We start from the raw sequence: 8,977 nt of genomic DNA, 5'->3' as shown, positions 1-8,977 counted from the left end.
GATTGGGAGGGATGGCAATATTTTTGATCCCTGTCAAGTCACATGTCTGGTGATTTAAAGGTTTCCTCAACACCTGCTGTTAGATTCCTAAGTTGGAATGTTAAAGGTCTGAACAATCCAGTGAAACGGTCTAAAATATTTTCTCATATGAAACGCCTGAACCCAGACATAATATTCCTACAGGAAACACATTTGCAAAATTCAAATCAAGTCAGGCTCAAATATCCATGGATTGGGGAGATTTATCATTCGAGCTTCAACTCAAAAGCTAGAGGAGTTGCCATAATATTTAATAAGAATATTCATTTTACAGCATCAAGAATAATGAAGGATATAAATGGCAGATTTCTTATAATTGCAGGCTCCTTGTTCCACACTCCTGTTTTATTAGTAAACATTTATGCACCAAACTTTGATAAACCAGATTTTATAAACAATCTAGTTAGCACACTTCCATATCTTGATACTCATTTGTTAATTCTAGCTGGAGACCTGAATTGTGTAATGAATCCATCATTAGATCGCTCCTCATCTCGGTCCTATACACAGTCTAATATGTCTAAATCTATTTTGGATTTTGTGTCCCAAAATGGATATGTAGATCCATGGAGGACACGGAATCCACTAACAAGGACCTATTCTTTTTACTCTCAAATACACCAATCCTATTCCCGTATAGATTATTTTTTTGTTGATAGCTCTTTAATGCAGAGAGTCACGTCTTCTGAATACTATCCGATTGTTATTTCAGACCATTCTCCTCTAAGCATTGATATAAATTTTATAAACAAACCCAATTCTAGTCCTCGTTGGAGATTTAATACTCTCCTGTTATCAGATGAGCCATTTAATAAATTCATCTTATCATCAATTGATGATTTTCTAAGGTTCAATAAGAGCGATACAATTTCTCCCTCACTACTGTGGGAAACATTAAAAGCTTATCTTCGGGGTCAGATTATCTCTTTTTCAGCTAATATTAATAAAAATCTACGCACTAAGATATCAGAAATATCAACAAAAATTCAGAATATTGATAGGCAAAATGCCGTTAATCCATCACATGATTTGCTGAAACAGCGACAGGATCTTCAGATGGAACTTGATCTTTTAACTACATCTGATGCGGAGCGACTCTTGATACGATCTCGAGCCACTTATTATGAACATGGGGAAAAACCAAGTAGACTTCTGGCACATCAATTGAAACGAAAAGCCGGCTCTCACATAATATCACAAATCAACGATCGGTCGGGCAATCTTGTTTCAGATCCTGTCTCTATTAATGATACTTTTAAAAAATTCTACTGCAATTTGTATAAGTCTGAACTACAAGCAGACTCAAATGAGCTATGTGCCTTTCTTCAGGATATTGACATACCTAGGATAGACAAATTGCTTTCTGACCAACTTGAAGCTCCCATTAAATTAGAAGAAATATTTGCGTCAATTAAGGATATGCAAAGTGGTAAAACACCTGGCTCAGATGGTTTCTCTGCCGAATTTTTCAAAAAATTTAAAGATAAAATAGCCCCTCTTCTTCTTGAGGTTTATAATGAGTCATTTGGGCAGGGCTTGTTGCCTCCCACCTTGACTCAGGCCTCAATTTCTCTCCTGTTAAAGAAGGATAAGGATCCTACTGCCTGCGAGTCCTATAGACCTCTTTCACTTTTGAATGTGGATTTTAAGATTTTGTCTAAAGTACTCGCGACTCGGCTTGAGACAGTTCTCCCTCGGATTATTTCACAAGAACAGAATGGATTCATTAAAGGTCGCCAGTTGTTTTTTAATACTCGTACACTGTTGAATACAATTTTTTCAACTCATTCCTCTAAATCTCCTGAAGTGATAATTTCTCTTGATGCCGAGAAAGCTTTTGATCGAGTGGAATGGGAATATCTCTTTGCTGTTCTTAATGGGTTTGGTTTTGGAGAGAGGTTTGTGTCTTGGATCAAGCTACTTTATACATCCCCTCAAGCATGTATTCTCAGTAATTCCGTCCAATCTGATTATTTTACGGTGGGACGTGGTACTAGACAGGGTTGCCCTCTTTCTCCCCTCTTGTTTGCGTTAGCCATTGAACCCCTATCCGTTGCTCTAAGATCCCTTTCTTCTTTTCATGGAATCGTCCGCTCTGGTGTCGAGCTTAAATTGTCCTTATATGCAGATGACCTTCTCCTGTATGTCTCTGACCCTTTACGGAGTCTTCCCCCAATTTTAAATATTCTAGAAAAATTTGGATCATATTCTGGCTATAAAATTAACTCACTTAAAAATGAATGCTATCCAGTGAATTCATTAGCTTTAAAGCTTAAGCCTTCTGATATCCCTTTTAGGCTCAGTCCCTCGGGATTTAGGTATTTAGGAATTAATATTACACGTACTTTGCCCTCAATGTTTTCTCAGAATTATGCCTCACTAGTTTCCCAAATTGCATCAGATTTACAGAGATGGAACTCTCTCCCTCTTTCATTGATTGGTAGGATTAATATTATCAAAATGAATGTGCTACCTAGACTTTTGTTTTTATATCAAAATATCCCTCTGTTCTTGCCCAAACAGTTCTTCAGGTCCCTGGATCAGATGGTCTCATCTTTTTTATGGAACGGAAAGGCCCCCAGAATGAGACTTTCTTTATTACAACAGTTCACCACAAACGGGGGTCTTTCTCTACCTAATTTTACAATGTATTACTGGTCCTCACATATCCATAAACTGACTTATTGGTTAAATTCACCTGATCTGATTTGGTGTAAACTTGAAATTCAGTCGATTTCTGCATCTTTTTCGCCCGCTTCAATTATTTATTCATCATTACCAATTAAATTATCCTCAGTTACTACAAATCCTATAGTGCTCTCAACACTCAGGATCTGGTCACAATTTAGGTCCCACTTTAAATTTGTATCACCCTCTAATAAAATGCCGTTACTAAAGAATCACATTTTTTCTCCAGCATCTAATAATGCTGCCTATAGAATTTGGTATGAGAAAGGTATTAGAACAATGAGAGACCTGTACGAAGATGGTTTATTTCTTAGTTTTTCAGAATTGTCTTCTAAATTTAATCTACCCACTTCACATTTGTTTCTTTACTTCCAAATTAGGCATTGCGTTTCATCGCAGTTTCAAAATTTTCTAACTTTGCCTACTGACCCACCATGGGTTGAACTCTTAGTTTTGAGCCCCAATTTGAAATCTCCTCTTTCAATTATTTATGGAAAACTTATGGCAATAGAGGCCGACTCATCGGGTAAAACTAGAACTGCATGGGAACGTGAACTGGGTGTTAAACTATCAGATTCATGGTGGGATAAAGTTATTCTCAGCATACGTCAGAGTACACCATGTGCCAGACTACAGTTAATACAATTTAAAGTAATAAATAGAGTACACTTCTCAAAAACACGTTTATCTAAAATGTTCCCCTCAATACCAGACCAGTGTGATAGATGTCAGACTTCACCTTGCAACTTAAGTCATATGTTCTTTTTCTGCCCAAAACTGCAAGGGTTTTGGAAATATTTTTTCTCCATACTCTCAGGAGTTTTTAAGATTCAGTTTCAAAGTGATCCACTTATTGCTATTTTTGGAGTTCCTGGGACCACACTTAATCTATCCCGCCAGCAGGGGGAGGTCTTGGCCTTTTGCTCTCTCCTTGCCAGACGTTGTATTTTGCTCGCCTGGAAATCTCCCACACCACCATCTACATCACAATGGCTTAATACTGTAAGATTATACTTGAAGATGGAAAAAATTTTACTAACAGTGAAAGGTAGTTCAGAAAAATTTACCCACAAGTGGACACCCTTTGTGTCATATGTAAAATCTTTACCTTCATAGCGTATAGACTGATACGATTGACTCATCACATTACCATGTGACTTGTTTTTAGAGGATAAATGAAAGACTGAAATACTGTTTTCCTTTTGGTTTGTTGGGTCCCTCCTGTTCGTTCCTCCTCCCCCTCTTTCCTTTTTTTTTTTTTTTTTTTTTCTTTCCTTTTTTTGTCTTTTTTTTGTTTAAGGGGGGAAGGGGAGGGAGGGGAAGAGGGGAGGGAGGGGGGAAAGGGGGAAGGAAAAAAAAGAAAAAATTGGAGAAGTCATGTAAATTCTGTTTAATGTATGTAATGTCAATTATATATTCTCCTGATAAATAAAAATTTAAAAAAAAAAAAAAGTTTGTTTCAGTTCATCGCTCCCATTCCAGAAATGCATTTATGCACCTGTGTAGACAGGAAGAGATAAGATCAGCTATAAACTTTAGATAAAACACTATACCAGGAGCACCTGGAGAGCTGGTGCAGGAAGAACAACCTTCACATCAAAAGACGAAGGAGCTAGTCATTGACTTTAGAAGGAACAAACACACCTACCTCCACAGAACATAGGAGGATCTGTGGTGGAAGTGGTCTCCAGCTACAAGTACTTGGGTGTGCACCTGAACAACAACCTCAGCTGGAGCAACAACACCACCAGCCTGATGAAGAAAGATCATCAGAGACTCTACTTCCTCAGGCGGCTGAGACGAGCTGGTCTGGAAGCTCAGTCCTCACCTCCTTCTACAGGTGTGCAGTGGAGAGCATCCTGTGCTCCAGCATTCATTCAACCTTTATTTAGACAGGTTAATCACAATGAGCCTCAAGAACTCATTTACAAGAGAGACCTGATTTCTTTAACAAAGAGCGATGACAACAATGGATAACAACGACAACAATAGACAGTCACAGAGCGTGGTCCTGCTGCTCAGAGTGGTGTCAGACACCACTCTGAGCAGCAGGACTTTCCACAGAACAACTGTGTCAACTCTTGAAACTGTGCCTGCAGTCAACCTACTTCACATATGGGGAGCAATATTATAGGCAGAAACATGGGTGTGCTATGGGGTCTCCAGTTTCTCCTATTGTTGCCAACCTGTACATGGAGGAGGTAGAAAAGAGAGCCTTGACGTCCTTTTCAGGGACACCACCAAGTCATTGGTTCAGGTATGTTGACGACACCTGGGTTAAAATCAAATCTCAGGAAGTCCAACATTTTACTGACCACATCAACTCTGTGGATAAATACATCAAGTTCACACGAGAAGATGTAAAAAATGGCAAGTTGGCTTTCTTGGACTGTGAGGTCTCAGTCTCTGATAGAGGACATTTGCAAACCGAGGTGTACCGCAAACCCACCCACACAGACCAGTATTTGCAGTTTGACTCCCATCACCCTTTGGAGCACAAGTTAAGAGTCATCAGGACTCTGTACCACAGAGCAGACAGCATCCCCACTAACTCAGGAGCCAAAATACTGAGGTACTTGTTTGTGGACCTAGTGGAGCATGTCCGAGCCCTCCAGTTGACTTAGACCCGCTGGCAATATACGTTAAGTCCACAGTTACAAACCTTGGTTTTAAGGTGGACAGTGATTTTAAGCTCGACAGTCAAATAAGGGCCACAGTCAAGTCTGGTTTTAATAATATGAGAACAATAGCAAAGGTAAAATCTATTCTTTCAAGGCAACAGTTTGAAACAGTAACCCATGCGTTCATTTCACTGTAATTCCCTCTATTTTAGAGTCAGCCAGTCCTCACTTACACGTCGGCAGCTGGTGCAAAATGCTGCTGCACGTCTTTTAACAGGACCATGTAAAAGAGAGCACATCACGCCTGTCCTGACTTTTCTCCACTGGCTGCCCGTGTATTTTAGAGTTCATTTTAAAATTATTTTGTTTGTTTTTAAGGTTTTAAACAGTCTTGCCCCACATTATTTAACAGAGCTTCCCCACCACTACACTCCCACTCGGTCACTCGGGTCCGCTGACCAGCTGCTTCTGGTCATTCCCAAGAGGAAGAGGAAGCTCAGAGGAGACAGGACCTTCTCTGTTAGTGGCCCTAAGTTATGGAACACTCTGCCTTTGCACGTTCGACAGGCCCCCTCACTGTCCAGGTTTAAAACCCGTCTGAAAACTCATCTCTACTCATCGGCCTTCAACCAACTGAGACTTGATTTTGCTTCATTTTTATTGGTATTGATTTGATCTATTTAAATTGTAGTTTTATTGTTTTAAACTGAGTTTTTAATTCATTGTGTGCTTGGCTTTGTCACTTTATTTTTATGCTTTCTTTTATCTTATTTATTACTGATGTTCAGCTCTTTGTTTCAGCTGTGGCTGCTGTTAAAGAGCTTTATAAATAAAGTTGATGATAAATAAAATCCTCTTCACAGTTATGAGCTAGTTGTGTTGGTCCGTCACATAAATCCCAATTTGAAGTTTGTGGTTGAAACCAGACAATGTGGGAATGTTCAAGGGAGAGGAAGACCCCCCCCCACCCCCCCACCAAAGACATTTTATGCTTTCAACATTCTTGCACAACCCAAATATTTGTACATTTTAGCTTTAAAAATCAACATTTAACCATTTCTTTTTAGTGTCTGTTGGTTGACTCCAAAAGTTAACGAAAACTTTTCTTACAGGTTTTAAGATTTTATCTTTGCAAGGTTTTTGTGACTCCAAGCAAAAAGTCTGCAGACATTTAGTTTAGACCCTGGAACCAAGTTTTCCACTGGGCTCAAGTGACCTCTAGTTGTCGATTTAAGACATGTGGTGTAATCAGAGAGCCATCTCAGCTTGCTTTATTTGAAGTTTTAATATTTTCAAGTTAAGAGTTAAGAGATTTATTGGCTTTTAACTTCATAATGAGCTGGACTCAACAGCAAAATGGAACAGTCATCTGGACAGAAAGTGCCAAATCACACTCAGCTCCATTCATGCACAACTAAAGGCATATACACACAAATCCCTGCCAAGACCTAGATACTCTAGTGATGGGTCTCCTGGTCATTACATCGACAGATCAAAAGCATTCGTGGGTTAAAGTGACCTAGACAAGTTTACTTTTCTCTCCGCTCATCTGCAGCTCAAACAGAACTTTGGTCGAATCGGTTCAAATCTCATTTCATGTTTACATAATGAGCAGAGGGCATGCAACTTACAATACACTGGTGCAGGCAGAACCGTGCAGCGAAATTAAATCCCAGCTGGGGGACTTCTGGGTGCAGTTTGCATGCATGTTTTCTCCGTGCGCTCATGTTCCTCCAGACCAAACTCATGTTAGCTGGCCACAAAATTGTCCCCAGGTGTGTGAGCAACCCCAGGTGTTCCTTGCCTTTGGCTGCTGGACACAGGCACCAGAGAAAGTCATGGTCTCCCACCCCCCCCCATGCCCTTAATTTTAAGTTCATGGCAAAAACCATAATGCAGACATGTTCCAGTTTAATGTAGCTTTTGTTCCCATTTAGTGGTTGTACCACACAGCTCGTTAGTGAATCCTTGTTGCCCAGTGAGACCAACCTGTATAAATAAAAGCTAAATGTCAGTTTTGCTGCATTCGGTTTGAGAGTTTACATTAATTGTCCTTAAGAAAAGTTTAGTTGTGTTGCAATGGCTCAGTTCAGCACAAGAGGCTTGATTTAATACCAGTAAGTTCAAAGAGAAACAGCCATTGATTTAAAAGTCTTTATTCATCCCCTTTAAACACCAATCTTAAACTCAACACAAGGCTCCTCACTTCAGGCCAACTGTTGGAGTAAAGACAAAATTCTCCTCATGGTCCAAGAATCCAAACATTGATGTTCTTTGTAGCATCATCTGCAGGACACAAGGGGTTAGCATCAGACTGTCAGTTCAGAGTGCAATAAGGTTTTTACCTCACCGAGTCTTCTGGGGCCACTAAGATTTAGTTCCTGGGTGGTCATGGTGAGTTCCTGGGTAGTCATGGTGGTCATGTGGGACTCCAGGAACATAAACGTCACCAAAAGTCTCCGTGGTGTATTTGCTGTCAGTAAGGGAGTCTCGTGCTCGCTGGTAGCCACTGTTGGAATGGATGACGTGGGACGAAGGGTACACAAGGGATTCCTCCTGAACCACCACACCCCGAGGCATATGGTCAACATGCCAGTGGGACTGGATGGAGGGACGGTTGGGCCCCATGTTCATCAATTCAGAAATCATTTTATAAAGTTCGACATCAAAGTTGCTGCCATAAGATCCATAACCAGGGTAAGTGGCATAACCAGACCCAGTTCCATAGCTGGAACCAGCGCCAGAGCTGGAATCATAGCCAGTGTGACCTGAAACACAGAATACATTAAAATAAAAAAAAAAAATAAAAAAAAAGTTAAGTTACATTAAACCTGGTTTAATGTTCACATTACCTTTTCTAACTGGAATAGAAGCTCCAATGCTGAAGAGCATGCAGCAAACCCAGGACATCCTGTAATTTAAAGACAGTAAAGTCAGAATAAAGAAAATAAACCACATTAAATTAATTGTTAAACATGGCAGCTGACCTGACAACAGCCTGCAGCATCATGTTGAACCCTGAGACAGCAGTAGAACTGGACCAGACCAAACCCAGCAGGAGAAAGAAGCTCTGTGCTGTGAGTGAACTGAAGCTGCTGGCTTTATATTCCACCTGCTGTAATTCCACTCATCACCTCCACCTGCTGCCCATCACCTCCACCTGCTGCCCATCACCTACATGTTCTGAATGTTCAGTTTCTTTTGTTTTTTTAACCAAATACCAATTGTTTCATGTTCAAGATTGTAGCTGTTACATTTTTATTTTATGATTTATAATTATGTCACAATTAACAGGACTAAAACAGCCAGACACAAAGTTTGCCCCTGGCATAAAAAAAATATGCATCTACTTTTCCCAAGTAAAATGGAACGCTCCAGCTCACTTTTTAAACACAAAGGGCTTCTTTTTGGTTTTGTGTGCAAATAAAAGCAGGCTCTCCATCTCCATCTTCTACTCATCCACAGTCGGGTCAGCAGGTTCAGGACCTTCTCCTACTCCGCTCCTGTTTCCTGGAACATCTTGCAAAAAGATCTGAAGCTCTCGACCTTTGACCTCTCTAAGTGGCTTCAAACATCTGATAAGTTCCTGGAAAAACCAACACAGACCTGTTCCTGTTTTTAGCATTTTA

The sequence above is a fragment of the Nematolebias whitei genome, chromosome 17 (genome assembly GCF_014905685.2).
Source record: "Nematolebias whitei isolate Nwh7 chromosome 17, NemWhi1, whole genome shotgun sequence".
In the NCBI taxonomy this organism is placed as follows: domain Eukaryota; kingdom Metazoa; phylum Chordata; class Actinopteri; order Cyprinodontiformes; family Rivulidae; genus Nematolebias; species Nematolebias whitei.
Note: the sequence above shows the minus strand (reverse complement) of the source record.